At 42.3% G+C, this 15,674-nt stretch overlaps 1 protein-coding gene across 1 annotated transcript in view; it reads left to right on the top strand.

Moving 5' to 3' along the window:
• The window catches only part of DNAAF11 (dynein axonemal assembly factor 11), a 77,865-nt gene that overhangs the window by 48,403 nt on the left and 13,788 nt on the right, over positions 1-15,674 (top strand). The window lies entirely within an intron of this gene.

The following is a 15,674-nucleotide window of genomic DNA, read 5'->3' as shown; positions in this document are numbered from 1 at the left end:
ATAATAATTTATTAATCCTTCATTTTCCCATAGCCAGATTTGTAACAGATCGATTATGGGTGGTCAAGTATCTATTTTTGCTCTGAGTCAGTAAAAAAAAGCAAATACAATGTGCTGTCGGGCAATAAGAGGGCAAACACAGCCGTAAGAATCACATTGTCCTTGGTAACTATGACCGGTTAGGGAAGTGCTTGTATGCTAATTAGGATAGCCCATAGGGAACTCTGAGAGATAACCTAATTACCTCAGTCCTCTGATCTACACAAGTGTGTGATGCTGTGATCAGCAATCTCTTTTTTTTTTTTTTTTGCAACTTCCATTCGAACTGAAACATGAAATTTTTCATGTTAAAGACACATGAAAAGTATAGAAAGCGGCTTATTAAAAAGCATCCTAGGGGCGCCTGGGTGGCGCAGTCGGTTAAGCCTCTGACTTCAGCCAGGTCACGATCTCGCGGTCCGTGAGTTCGAGCCCCGCGTCGGGCTCTGGGCTGATGGCTCGGAGCCGGGAGCCTGTTTCCGATTCTGTGTCTCCCTCTCTCTCTGCCCCTCGCCCGTTCATGCTCTGTCTCTCTCTGTCCCAAAAATAAATAAACGTTGAAAAAAATAAATTAAAAAAAAAAATAAAAAGCATCCTAGAAGAGCGCCATTGAAGATGAGATAATTTACATAGAGGGACTCAGAATGGTTCTATTTTGTTCTCATTCATAAACTACGAATAACATTTTTCCTTTGAGGTATCTATTTTTAAGGTTTTAGACTACTATGTTCAACAAACATTGATGCGCGTTATCTCTGTTGTTATTTCTTTTAAATTATTATTCAATTAATCCCTCTTAGCATTCCTTTATATGTCTCTTACTTTTAAAAGGTAGATAATCAGTTTGCATTCCCACCAAGGTGCAAGAGGGCTCCCCTTTCTCCGCATCCTCACCAACACATGTTATTTCCTGTGTTGTTGATTTTAGCCATTCTGACAAGGTGTGAAGTGATGTCTCATTGTAGTTTTGATTCGTATTTCCCTGATGACCAGTGATGTTGGGCATCTTTTCATGTGTCTGTTGGCCATCTGGATGTTTTCTTTGGAAAAAATGTCTGTTCAGGTCTTCGGCCCATTTTTTAATTGGATTATTTGTTTGAGGGGTATTGAGTTTTGGAAGGTTTTTAAAGTTTACTTATTTTGAGAGGGAGCAAGTGAGGGAGGTGGCAGAGAGAGAGAGAGAGAGAGTGAGAGAATCCCAAGCAAGCTCTGCACTACCAGCACAGAGCCCGATGCAGGGCTTGAACCCACAAACCGCGAGATCATGACTTGAGCTGAAATCAAGAGCCCGACGCTCGACTGACTGAGCCACCTAGGCACCCCAGTTTTATAAGATTTTTGTATTTTGGGGATACTAACCCTTTATCAGACACGTCATCTGCAAATATATTCTTGCCATTCAGTAGGTTGAATTTTAGTTTTGTTGATTATTTCTTTCTGTGTGCAAAAGCTTTTTATTTCGATGAGGTCCCGATAGTTTATTTTTGCCTTTGTCTCCCTTGCCTCAGGAGACATACCTAGTAAGAGACTGCTACGGCTGATGTCGAAGGGGTTGCTGCCTGTGTTCTTCTCTAAGACTTTAATTGTCAAATCACTAAACTGCACACCTCAAACTGAACGATAGTCAGTGAAAACAACCTGTGGAGAATAATTTCTTGCCCCAAAATAGTTGGTTTTCGTTCATGAGTGAGACATTTGCAAGGACTATAAAGTTCAAAGAACAAAACCCTTCTCTTAAACATCATCACAAGTGAAAACTCCAGAACCCTGACTTTACTTATGCGTACTATTAAAAGTATGCATTACTGAAAATTGACATCGTCATAGAAACTCTTGAAGTACCAAACTACTGAGCTATTTATATGTCCAGGCCTCTAACTTACTGTGGAATTGACTGCATCTGGCTGCATTATAATTACTGAGGCAGCGACTTGGAATTGTAAAGCATCTTGTAAAAGTCGGGTAGACCCTTAGGTACAATTTTGATTCATTCACAAAATGGTGTTGTCATTAGTTAACATATTGATAACCTAGTTCCAGAAATACCCAACGTGCCCTTTAGTAGTTCTTAATATTGGGATACTCTAACGAAAAGAAGATCCGATTTGATATTTGGTTCCCTTTTATGATAATATTTGTAAAGAATACTGCAAAGAGCTGACCTGTTTGATTGTGTCTGTGTTGTGACGATTATATTGTGTTTATTGGTGGAAATTCAAGGGTGTGTACGATTCCCAAGGACATAAAATTTGTAACCGAGTCCACAAAATGCTGTAATATTTCTCATCAGACCCTTCCTCCAGCATGTTGTCCTAGACATCAAATTAATAATTTTCTCTTTTCTTACTCCTAAATGGGGCTGGATCTTTGCAGACTGCGTGCTTGTAGGCAAGTTTTATCGAGTCTGCTCCCTGTCACAGGGGTCGTGGCTAAATTTTCTGTTGCCGACATGCCAGTGGGTCCTCCCAGCTCAGGTCCACATTCCGAGAGGCTTTCCCCTCCTGCCATCTACAGCACCAGATGCTTCCCGACATCCGCCACTGAGTCTGTGTCCTGTGGATAGATGTAATTGATATACAAATGTCACAATCCCTAGCGTGCTGCTAGAATTCCTCTGTCTTCACGTACCGTCTTATAACTTCACTTGTGGGCGCCGTGTCTCCCAGGATGCCGTCCCCTACTGTACCTTCCCCACCATGACTTCAAGGGCCAATGTCTTGGCTACCGTTGACGAGTGCGGTAGTGGATGAAGACGTACTCCAGCTCTCTCGGCAGGGTAGCATCGGGCAATCCACTGCTCAGATGGCAGGCAGAGGAGTAGGAAACTTTCTGTTTCGTGAGTTTTTTCGCAGTCCTGTTCACCGGTTAGTGGCATTTTTTCCCTTAGGTTCTAGCACTGTTTTATTCACTAGGCTTAGTTTTGGGGGCATGGTAGAGGGAATCTCAGTTCCAGTGTGTGCAGCCTTTTATTACATTAGACGTATCCAGTCAAGGGACATGGCCTCTGGGTGTCCTCTATCAAACTCAGTCTTTTTTTTTGGAGAAGTGTTGGTAATTCCTTTTTCAGCACAGCCGCCAGGATGATGGTTTTATAATATATGTAAGTCAGATCAAGTCCCATTTCCCATATCATTCAGAGTTAAAGGTGAAACGTCCTGATCACCTCCCCCTGCCATTATCCCTCTGACATCATCTTGTACACTTTACCTTCCGATCATTCCAGCCATGTTGGCCTCCCTGTTATTTTACAAACAGGATAAACAGCCTTCTACCACAGGACCCTTGCACCTAGCGTCCGGTCTGTTGGGATGCTCTTCCCCCAGATACCCTCATGGTTTGCTCTCTCAACTTTTCCATGTTTCTATTCAAGTGTCCTCCTATCCATGGGTCTTTTCTGATCCCTGTATCTAGAAAGCATCCCCTCGTTACCCTAGCATTCACTATCCCTCTTGCTGCTATATATTCTTCGTAGACTGTATCACGACCTAACAGCCTATATATTTGTTTATTTCTTTGTCTATCCCCCTCAACAAGAATTTAAGATTTATGAGAACAGGGATTTTTGTCTGTTCTTATCAGTAGTACTCTGTCACTGGCACCAAGAACAGAGCCTGACAAAGAGAAGGTGTTAAGTTTTGTTCAATGAGTGAATACCTTAAGTGCATCTTTGAAATACATTTAATGGGGCACCTGGGTGGCCCAATCGGTTGAGTGCCCGACTTCGGCTCAGGTCATGATCTCACAGTTTGTGAGTTCGAGCCCCGCGTCGGGCTCTGTGCTGACAGCTCGGAGCCTGGAGCCTGCTTCGGATTCTGTGTCTCCCTCTCTCTCTGCCCCTCCCCCGCTCATGTTCTCTCTCTCTCTCTCTCTCTCTCTCTCTGTCTCTCTGTCTCTCTCTCTCTCTCTCTCTCAAAACTAAATAAACCTTAAAAATTTTTAAGAATTTAAAAAAACAGATGAAATACATTTAGTATTGGAACGTGAATCTCCTGCTTAACTATTTTCTCCCCCAACCGTTTCCCTATTATTTTTCCATGCAGGTTAACTTTAAAGTAGTTTTATCTAATTCTGCCTCCAGAAGTGCTGTTGGGATTTTTGTTGTCATTGCAGTTTAGAAGCAGGGGAAATGATTAAGGAAGGGGCTCTGGAGCCAGAGAACCCAGGTTAAACCCTGGTAATCGTACTCAGCATTTGTGTGGCCGTGGGCAAATTATTAATCCTTCTGTGCCTCAGATTCCCTGTCCATAAAATGATATTAATAATCACTCATGTCACCCAAAAATAAATAAACGTTGAAAAAAAAATTTAAAAAAAAAAAAAAAAAAGGGGCGCCTGGGTGGCGCAGTCGGTTAAGCGTCCGACTTCAGCCAGGTCACGATCTCGCGGTCCGGGAGTTCAAGCCCCGCGTCGGGCTCTGGGCTGATGGCTCGGAGCCTGGAGCCTGTTTCCGATTCTGTGTCTCCCTCTCTCTCTGCCCCTCCCCCGTTCATGCTCTGTCTCTCTCTGTCCCAAAAATAAATAAACGTTGAAAAAAAAATTAAAAAAAAAAATAATCACTCATGTCACAAAAGGTTATTGTGAGGATTATATAAATTAATATATGTAGCTTTGTGTATGGGACATAATACACACTGCATTTCTGTTTACTGTTAATTCGTGTTATTCGTTCTTACTAGTGACTAATATTGTCCCATTAATTGGTAACGTCCCTTCCTCTATTAATCAACATTTTTTATGATTGATATTTTATTGAATCTATAGATTGTTACGGGAATGAATTAATATATTTACATAACCCAAACCGTATGTTTAATAATGTATGTTTTTCCATTTATTATTATTATTTTATATCCCTCAGAACTTTTTTTTTTTTTGGTATGTGTGTGGTTTTCTCTCCAGAGCTATTACAGATTTACTGAGGTTTATTTTTAGGTCCCATACATAGGATTGTAATCCTATTTTATGTGGAATTATTTCCCATCACATTGCCTGAGTTTATGCTTGGCCTTCAGAATGTTTTCTTAAATGGGTGGTCAGACTAAGTTACATGTACATAAACAATCTTACCCTCATCAGCCTGGGAATATTTGGCATATGATCTCATTACAGTCCAGCTTAACAAGATTTAACAGAAATTTTGTATTCACTGAGAAGCTTGCTCCAAGTCATTAAATTAAACTCCCATCTAGATTCTCAACTGACAAGTTACAGGAACACTCCAAGCGTACGCTTCGTGATTTCCTTTGGGTGTTCTTTCCGAATAATTAACTGAGATTAAGGAAGTTGCTATCTCAACTGAACAGCAAATTATATTTACGGCTTCAGTTGGTGAACATCTTGCTGGAGTCTGCTATATTGAGCACTGGAGGTGAAGGTCACACATTAAGGTGAACATCACAGACCATGATCCTAAAACACAGTCCCAGACTCCCTTCTCTTTATTAGTTGGACACGTATTTCTCCGCACTTGCCCTCGACTCGGATATACGTATGATACACCGACCTAAGCTCACTTTTACTCTCTGATTATTAATTTCAAGTGGATCTGTAGTGACGGCTACCTGCTCATCTCGCTAGCTTTTCCTGTTCCATTCATACTTCTCCTTTTTCTGAACATATGTCTTAGCCTCAGCTCATTTCCCAAACTTCCAACATTGAAACAAAACAGAAGCAAAAAAAAAGTCCTTTCCACATACCCCAACGGTCGCGTCTTCCCTCGCTTGGCCTCCTCGGCCAACCACCTGGCTGTGATCTATCCAAACTCTCCGTGTGTGTGTTGGGTCCCGTTGCCACTGGCTCTTGAAAGACCTTTTTTTCTCTCTGACAATTTTTTCTTCTCTCTAGAGAGAAGGATTGAATTTCCCCTTTCTGCATCTTGCATTAGAAAACGTGCTAAAGACATCTTCCTTCTTTCAAACGAACCGGTACAAAATAAAACCACCCGCTTCTGGGTAGTGCCATCATCTGCTTTGCAGCCGAACTCATGGAACGGACATCTGTATTTTGCTGCTTCAGTTCTTTCCTCAGAAAGAACCAACCCCAACTAGGCATTCACACCCCCCACCTCCCCTCCGTGGAAACATCTCTTTGAGGTCTCCAGTCTCCTCCACGTTACTAAACCCTCCTCTTCTGATTTGCCCTTTCAGAAGCTTTTTACACCACGATCGGTCCCTCCATTTGTAAACGTTTGTTTACTTGGCGCTAGATGTGCACCACTTTTCCTCGCTTCTCTTCCTGTGCCACTGGATCCTCCCGCTCACTGGATGTCCTCTGCCACTACCTGCTGCTTTGCTCGTTCTTTCTCGTTCCCTGGCCTCAGGGAGTGGGCGTGGCGGTCCTTCAGCTCTGGGACCCCTTCTCTTCCCTATGTATACTCATTCCCTACGGGAATCTCACCTCATCTCATGACTCTGAACGACATCGAGAGCTACATCATCCGCTGATTGCCAGCAAGGTCATCAGGAGCAATAATGACGCTGAACAAAGTTGAGGAAGGCGGGCTGCCTATGTGTGAAACACCTGAATAATATCAGTACCTAATATGGCAGTGAACAGTTACTGTCCACTGATGCAGAAGGAATGGCTTTCAGTGGCCACACAGGGATGAGAAGAAAAAAGCATAAGTCTATGGGTGGAGACTCCGGTAAACCATACCCACTTTGAGAGGGGACTCTGATGGACTGTAACCTAAGAGTAAGGTGAATAAGCAGCCAGCCAGCCCTTCAGAAGGTCTAGCAGCCTGTCTCAATGGCTATCAAAATGGCCCTAACTGAGCCTTGAACTTGAGTGAAGGTAGTCTCAGGTGAGTACCATACCTGGTCATATATATGTATGTGAATATCTATCTATCCATTCAACCATTTTATTTTAAACTATACACACACACACACACACACACACACACACACACACACATCTATAGGTAGTTTTTAAGTAACTATCGAGTGCACACTCAAAGATAAATTAGGCACACAGAGACATGAATGGGATCCAGTTGAAACACTACCAGTGTTTTGGAATCTGGTTCTGCCAGGTTGCCGCTCTTCCTTCTGGCCGGGAACCTTCAGACAGCCACAGTTATTGTAGATATTAAATTGTGAGACACAGATTGTAAAATACTGTTTTAATTTCAGGTCTCCCCCAAGAGGAACCTAGTGTAGGGATGTGAGTACGGCAATTTACTTGAGTGGTAAGGGACTGCTGGTCAGGAAGTAGGGAAGGAAAGGAAGGTAGCCAGCAGAGAGCGCTCTATGAAGCTAGCTACCCCAGGGGGAAAGCTCTAGGAGATATTGCAGTACACCTCAGGATAGCTCCGCCTAAGCGGAGAAGAAACTGGAAGAGTAATAAACCGACCCTGAGAACCTATGGTGGGGGCGGGGGGAAGGGGATGATATAAACACCCCAGCAATTCCGAACTGCTGCTGGCAAGAAAAACCATGAACTTTTCCAGGTCCATGGAGGATATCTCCCACGGAGACTATCTCTTGCAAGACTGTAAAAGGATATTGTCTTTGCTTTTGAAGCATCATTATCATCCTTGATGTTTGTCCTAACTTAATAAAATACCGTCTTCAATTTTAGGCTGTTGTGTGGAGATGATCATCCAGGGGGAACTGTCAGATAAGATTGCATTAACAAGTATAAAAGAATTTTGGAGGAACTGTTTGATAGTTAGATTTATTCTACTTTTATTTCAAAGCCATGTAGCTGTCTTCTGCAACTGTCATATTGATTTTACATATAAATGTCGGTAATTGCACCTTCTAAAATTTTCCTCAGACTACTTGGGTGTCTTTGGGATCATAGCCAATATTTCTATCTTTCTTATTTTTCTGATCATTTTTTCTAAAATTTAAATTTTTTTTGCTGCCAGGTATGTACTTGTTTGAGATGGAATATACTTCAAAAATGTTTAATTTATATAGGTATTTTTATCTGTTCAAAGATTTTTAAATAACATTCCTATGGTAATTTATATATTTTCTAATATTGTGGGTTAATGACCTTCCTTTAAATAGAAAAAACATTTTGTTTTCTTTAAAGAAATCTTTTTCATTAGACTCAGTGAATTACATGCTTCTCTTAGCAAAGTCAATCAGGGCACAGTTAAGAAAGAATGAAATTATTAAATTATCAACAATGAATTTGGATTAATGTAAGCTTCCTCTAATGCCAGAGGCAAATTAAAAATTATATAGATTCTGAAGTTTTATATTAATAATTTTCTCTTCCGGGACTCTGAACCTCACATTTTTAAATGTTCAACACTGGAATTATGGATAACTAATAAATGTAAACACCAGAAACATGTAACAAGGTGGAGAACTTACGACTGACCCAATTCCTCTGTAGTTGATGTAGGATTGGTGGAAAATGAGTCTATTTCAGGCGTAGGGCTGGGCCTTATTGCTGAGTCCTGTTTACCCAGTAACTGATTCAACTACTCTACCGTCCAGATCAGGTAAGTGGCTTGCATCAGTGCAGGTTGGTATTTAATGGACTTAGGCAGTTTGGAAGCTTTATGAGACATTTTTAGAAATCACTTATGAGGCATGGGGGAAGACACTGCCATGTGTATACTTAAGTAGAACGGTGGTAGAGAAAAGACATGCTACACCCATTAATAAGTTACACGAAAGTTTTTTGTATCAGATGAGGGAATTATTTAGCATGTGTGGAAGTAAGGCGCTAGAACTCAAAAACTTCCTACCAAATTATGAAAAACTTTAGAAAAATCAATGAATTATTAATTAATCAATTAAAATAGTCAATCCATTAAAGATTTACTAAGCACTTAGTGTGAATAAAGCACTGTGTGAATTACTGTGGAAGAGACCAAAAAAAAGATGTGGGTTTCTTAGGGCGTTCTTCCTGTCTTCTCCCTGTTGAATCCACTCACTGACCGTGACCACCTGCGGGCCCAGATCTGCCCTCACCCCTCACTTCCTAAGTCTCAGTTTCAAAAAGGCTCAGATTCTTCTTAAGTAGCTTCTCTTCCCTTCTGCTTAAACTTGGAATTATGTTACTGGCTCAGAGATGAGTGTCATAGTTGTACCTGTGGGATCTCCCAAGGCTCCCCACATGCCTCTTCCTCCAGGTAGGCCCAGCACCAGCAGAGCCCAGCATGCATGAAGCCGCAGCTCTCATAGAACTCCTGCCTCTTCCCCATTTGTAGACAAAGAGATAAGAACAGGCATCTCTAGGGGTCTTTTCTATAAGTCCTATTAGTTGCCATCCATCTATTCACCCATCCATCCATCCATCTACCCACCCACCCACCCATCCGTACACCCATCCACCCATCCGTCCATCCATCCACCCATCTCTCCATCCATTCACCCATCCATCCATCCGTCTATCCATCCACCCATCTCTCCATCCATTCACCCATCCATCCGTCCGTCCATCCATCCACCCATCTCTCCATCCATTCACCCATCCATCCATCCGTCCATCCATCCACCCATCTCTCCATCCATCCACCCATCCATCCATCCATCCGTCCATCCATCCGTCCACCCACCCATCCACCCATCTATCCATCCATCCATCCATCCATCCACCCACCCCCCCACCCATCCATCCATCTATCCATCCATCCATCCATCCACCCACCCATCCATCCATCCACCCACCCATCCCTCCACCCGCCCATCCATCTATCCGTCCATCCACCCACCCATCCCTCCACCCGCCCATCCATCTATCCGTCCATCCATCCACCCATCTGTCCACCCACCCACCCATCTGTCCACTCCCCCGCCCATCCATCTATCCATCCATCCATCCATCCATCCATCCACCCCCCCCATCCATCCATCCACCCCCCCATCCATCCATCCATCCATCCATCCGTCCACCCACCCACCCATCCGTCCACCCCCCCACCCGTCCATCTATCCATCCGTCCATCCGTCCACCCATCTATCCATCCACCCATCCACCCACCCATCTATCCATCCATCCATCCACCCACCCACCCACCCATCCATCCATCCATCCATCCACCCACCCACCCATCCATCCATCCATCCACCTATCCTACCATCCACCTAGCCATGCCATATATTTTAATGATCACCTACTGAGTGCTCTGGTAGGTTCTTGGAAATGCAAAGAAAAAGTAAGACTTGTGCTGCATTAGGTTCCCCTAATAGGGGATACCCTCGTGTAGGGATATCTTCGTGTAGAATTAGGATCGAATCTGTAATACCTCCTGCTATTTTGCTTGCATTGAAAACCTAAGGAGGGCTTCTCATTCCCAGTCCCCCAGCCCCCCCCACCATCAATGCTCTGCCACTGAGCCACCACCCCCCTCCTCAACTACTTCAATAGTCTTACAGGAATAGTTGTCCTTGTTTTGAGTAAAGTTGCAAAATGAGTCAGAAAGTTATTTTCCTTGGAAGAAGTAGTGAAGAAGATATAAGAAAGACAGTTGTATGATTTTTAAAACTTAGATTGAAACATGAAAACAGGGAAACTGGGAGTGGGGAGAACAAACATGAACACTTTCGCAGCCACCAAATACATACCGTTAACTTTGTAAATTTTATTTGAGTATAGTTAGTTTCAGGGCTAACTATACTCAAGCTGGACAAGTTTGTACATGGTGCTGTGTTCACCACAGCTGTGGCTACCGTCTGTCGTGTTACATCGCTATGACAGTATCATTGACTGTATTTCCTGTGCTGTGCCTTTTCCCAAAATTGGAAGCTTGTACCTCCTTCTCCCCTTCACCAATTTTTCCAATCCCTCACCCTGCTTCCCTCTGACAACCATAAGTTTGTTCTCGGGATTCATAGGTCTATTTCAGCTTTTTGTCTGCTTATTCATTTGCTTTTTTTTTTAGATTCTACTTACGAGGGGAGTCATATGGTATTAGTCTTTCTCGGTCTGACTTATTTCCCTTAGAATTATACCCTCCAGGCTAATCCATGTTGTCTCAATGGCCTGATCTCATCTTTTTTATGGCTGTGTAATATTCCATTGTGTATATACACCATATTTCCTTAACCATTCCTCTATTGATGGACACCTACGTTGCCTCCATATCTTGGCTATTGTAAATAATGCTGCAGTGAACATAGGTGTGCATGTATCTTTGCGAGTTAGTGTTTTCATTTTCCCTGGGTAAATACCCAATAGTGAAATTATTGGATCATATGGCATTTCCATTTTTAATTTTTTGAGGAATCTCCATACTGTTTTCCAAAGTGACAATGTCAGTTTGCATTCCTGCCACCAGTGCACGAGGGCTCTTTTTTCTCCTCACCATCCTCGCCAACAGTTGTTTCTTATCTTCTTGATTTTAGCCATTCTGACAGGTGTGAGGTGTTATCTCATTGTGGTTTTGATTTGTATTTCCCTGAGGATCAGTGATGTTGAGCATCTTTTCATGTCTATATGGAAATGTCTATTCAGGATCTGTGCCCATGTATTTTTTTCCGAGAGAGAGAGAGAGAGAGAGAGAGAGAGAGAGAGAGAGAGAGAGAGAATCTTATGCAAGCCCCACACCCAGTGCGGAACCTGACATGGGGCTCTATTTCATGACTGTGAGATCATGACATGAACAGAAATCAAGAATAGGATGCTTAACCGACTGAGCACCCAGGCACCCCCTCTGCCCATTTTTTAATCACACTGTTGGTTTTTTTGGTGTTGAGCTGTATGAGCTTCTTGTTTTGGGGGCGTATTAACCCCTTACTGGGTATATCATTTGTAAATGTTGTCTCCCGTCCCATAGGTTGTATTTGAGTTTTGTTGATGGCTTCCCTCACTGTGCAAAAGCTTTTTATTTTGATGTAGTCCCAAGATTATTTTTGTTTTCTGGATAAGAGACCTATCTAGAAAAGTGTTGCTACGACCAATGCAGAGAAGTTACTGCCTGCGTTTTGTTCTAGGATGTTTATGTTTTCAGGTCTCACATTTAGGTCTTCTCAGTGCACTGTGTTCATGTTAAAATTTAATATAAATATTCTCAGGGAAAATGAGTGGAATTAAATTAAAATGTGTGAATTACAAAGCATTACAGAAAATAAACGTAAACAAAAGTCAATACAGTTAGGAGTGGAAAAACACCAGGAGGGAGACACAAAATCAGAATATTTGTAAGAAAGTAACAGATGTAAAATCCATTATGCTATCCAGCTCAAAAGAACACTTCTGAAACTCAAAGACCTGGGAGATACGTAAACAAAAGAATGGACAAAACTATATGAAGTGAATGCAAGCAAAATTTAGAGTACTTATGGCAAAATGAGTATCAGACACGGCAATTTAAAGCAAAGAAGCATAAAATGGAATAAGAGTTATTCTACAGTAATAAAAGTATTATATAAAATAAAAATCCAACTCACGGCCTTATATTCATTGATTGTACATTATTTAAGTGTAGAAAGCCCAGGGTCTTATAAACATAAGGACAGATAAGCAGTCAGCTCTACTAGAAGATTTATGACCCATTTCTGTCTTTGATAAATATGATCAATGAAGAGTAGGACCATTTATTATTTGAGCAATATAATTAAGATAATTTGAAAAGTTCATAATAGACAAAACCCTCCAAAAAGCTTATTCTCATTTCCAAAAGAAAAAATTACAGAAATTATATTTAATTACTAGTCCCTAGAAATAATATTAAGCATAAAATACAGAGTAAACCACTGACTACAATTGGGAAATTCAAAATGCTGTCCCCAAGTGCTGTTCAACCTCACAGGAAATACAAACTAGAGTTATTAATTGGAAAATAAAAGCTTTAAATATTAGCAAACTGTATAGGCTTTAGAATCAAAGACATTTTATATGCACCTGCCAACTCATAAGCCGCCTGAAAGCGTAAATCCGCCGGACTGATTCCAAATGGCCAAATGAACCCATAATTGCTTTCTGCAGACCTGCTCCTCCCACGGTCTTCCCTGTCCTAGAAAATGACATCATCGTAGGCTCAATTGTCCAAGTCGAAGGTTAGAAGGCATCCTTGACCTACCTCTTACCCTTACATGTCGTCAGCACTACCGCCCGAACATACCCTGAATTCAGTTACTTACCGCTGCCTCCCCACCTCAGCCGTGTCCAGGCTAACACCATCTCCCAGCTGGACCATCTCATACAGGCCCCTCCCTGTTTCCCTGCTTCTGTCCTTTCCACCTTTTGATTCCTTCCCCATACAAAAGCCACAGTGACCTTTTTAAAACGTTAAGTCAGATCATTTTATTCTCACGCTTAAAACCCACCAATGGCTTTCCATCGCACGTCCCGTAAATGTGCTTGTGTAACTGAATGGCATCCGGAAAAGCCTCGAAGCTGTGGGATCAGCAAGACCGTTTTCAAGACTCCCCCGATCCATAGAATCACCTGGAGAGAGCTTGTTAAAAAACTAGATTCCCAGGCCACTATCCTGAGGATTCTAATTAGATGTTGTGGAAGTGTGTGTCTTAACAAGTACCCTGAGGTGTGAGACACACGGAGGAAGTCAGTTACGGGTCTGATGGAAACTCAGGAAACACTGAAAATGCATACAGGAAATGTATACAGGAATGTACCTTGCGGGAGTAATTCAGGAAATGTATTACACAGGTGAACGCAGATCTGAGATGCCAAAGGAGGGAGAGTAAGACCAGCCAGAAAGCCGTAACATCAGGGGGGTCCCTCCTCTCCCAGGACAGAGGGAGGAGGTGGTGGTGGTGGAAAACACGCACCAGGTCACCTGGAAGGAACCGGAACCGCAGAGGCCTCTTGGGCAGCCACGGAGGAGATCCTCCCTCCGTGGAGTGGAGTCGCTCACGCAGACAGGGATTGTGGGAGAGACACCTGGAGCCTCCTTCGAGGTTCTCCGGCCTCCCTCCAGTGCTTCCTGTTGGCCAGGCCCAGCCGGGAGCCACGTGACCCGGAACTCTCCAGAGCAGAGCAGAGACAGGAGAACAAACGGACACAACTGCACGCAGGCTCAGTACCTGTATTGTGAGTGTGGATACCACATCACACCCTCGTTAAAATACCGCAGAGGCCTGGCCCGAAGGGTACGAAAGCCAATTATTACTGTTGAATTCTTTTAAGGGAAAAATCTCCATTTAACTCTCCTATTCTCCCATTCTGGGGCAAATTGTGAATAATGGATTGCCCTTCGTGTAAATGATGCCTTCTAAGAGGGTGTGTGGGTGCCAGGGGACCCTGAATGCAGAGTCTAAAACCTACATTACGTGGGACAGCGGGAAGCCAGAGAAATGCGTACACATCCGTAGTGCACAGGCCAACAGAAGCCCGGAAGAGCCGATTAGTTAGCCAATAATTCGCATGTTACGTGTTCGTACAATAAATTTGATGACCAGTCCCCAGATTTAGACAGTTTCCTAATAAGACTCCGTGTCAGTAGTATTTTCAGAGTGAAGTTTGGGGTGAGGAGAAAGCAATTTAGCTGTAATGGCAAAAACAAAAACAAAACAGTGTATTTTTTACCTAGCGACGAAAGAAACACTTTCTTTCAAAAGCCATCATGCCACTGCACTTAATATTTTTGTTAACATCACACACTCGGGCTGATGAAAATAAGAGTGTATTGAGAATATTGCCCCTTCAGCTGAGTTGAAGGAAAAAAAAAAAAACCCAGCAAAGTCTCTGTCACCTCCTGTGCAAAGTCCAAGCACCTTAAAATCAAGTCTCTCAAGACCTGACGTCTGCCTGGTGCTTCAGCCTTTTTTCCATCTATTATCTGCCCAATATTCTGTGCTAGTTTATGTGGTCATTTACCTTCTTGTCTTTGTTCAGGCTTGCTGTCTCTCTCTGGAATGTTCTGATGTAGGGAATGTACCACATAATCTCCAGCTTCTGGCAAATTCCTCCTTATTCTTTAAAATTCATATCAAACCTCACATCCTCCAGTAAGCCTTCCCCATGTCACCGGTGCACATCCCTCCTTCCCTTGGGCTTCCATATTTAATGTACACACATACCTGTCGATTATACTTCCTTCAATGCATTTTCACTGCTAATGTGTCTTTATCTCTCATGAGATGATCAAGGATAATTTTTTAACCTATCCTTCCATATCTACCACTTGTTCCTATGTTTGGCACATAATAGATGCTCAGTAAATATTTCTTGAGAAGATTTAATAGAGGCAATAGCTGAAACCGTGGTACCAAGTAAAAATCCAAGAGAAAGAGAAATTTGCTTCTGATTTTCCTAAATACTGTGATTTGAGAAACCAGGGTAAATTCACAAGAAAAAAATTAAATGATGGATTGTTTTATATTTTGTTCTTCAATGAACATCTCTGGTTAGATTCCATTTTCTTTGTCCATTTGCTCTCTTAATTTACCACGATAGCAAGCCTTCATCTAAAGTGGAGCGATTGTTTTCTCATTCTTATTCAGCTTCATATAAATAACAGTTAAGTTGAACCATGTAAAATCACTGTTTTGTAGGTCAAAAATGGTCAGATATTGGTAATTCCTGTGGTTCAACCTAAAGGATCGAGAGCTGGGTCTCTCTCCCTTGCGTCTGGTTACTATATTTTATACAGCACATGTAGTCTTGGTTCATTGTCTTAGTAATTTCTGTAGTTGGTAAAGCAACCACATACATTTTGTTAAAGTAGAGGTACATGGAAGGAACCCAAGTGTCCATCGACAATA

Source organism: Lynx rufus, unplaced genomic scaffold, assembly GCF_022079265.1.
Source record: "Lynx rufus isolate CCGP_SWC_20201006 ecotype Redwood Valley unplaced genomic scaffold, mLynRuf1.p SCAF_12, whole genome shotgun sequence".
NCBI lineage: Eukaryota > Metazoa > Chordata > Mammalia > Carnivora > Felidae > Lynx > Lynx rufus.
The sequence above is the reverse complement of the archived record's forward strand: the minus strand, read 5'-3'. Positions and strand labels throughout refer to the sequence as shown.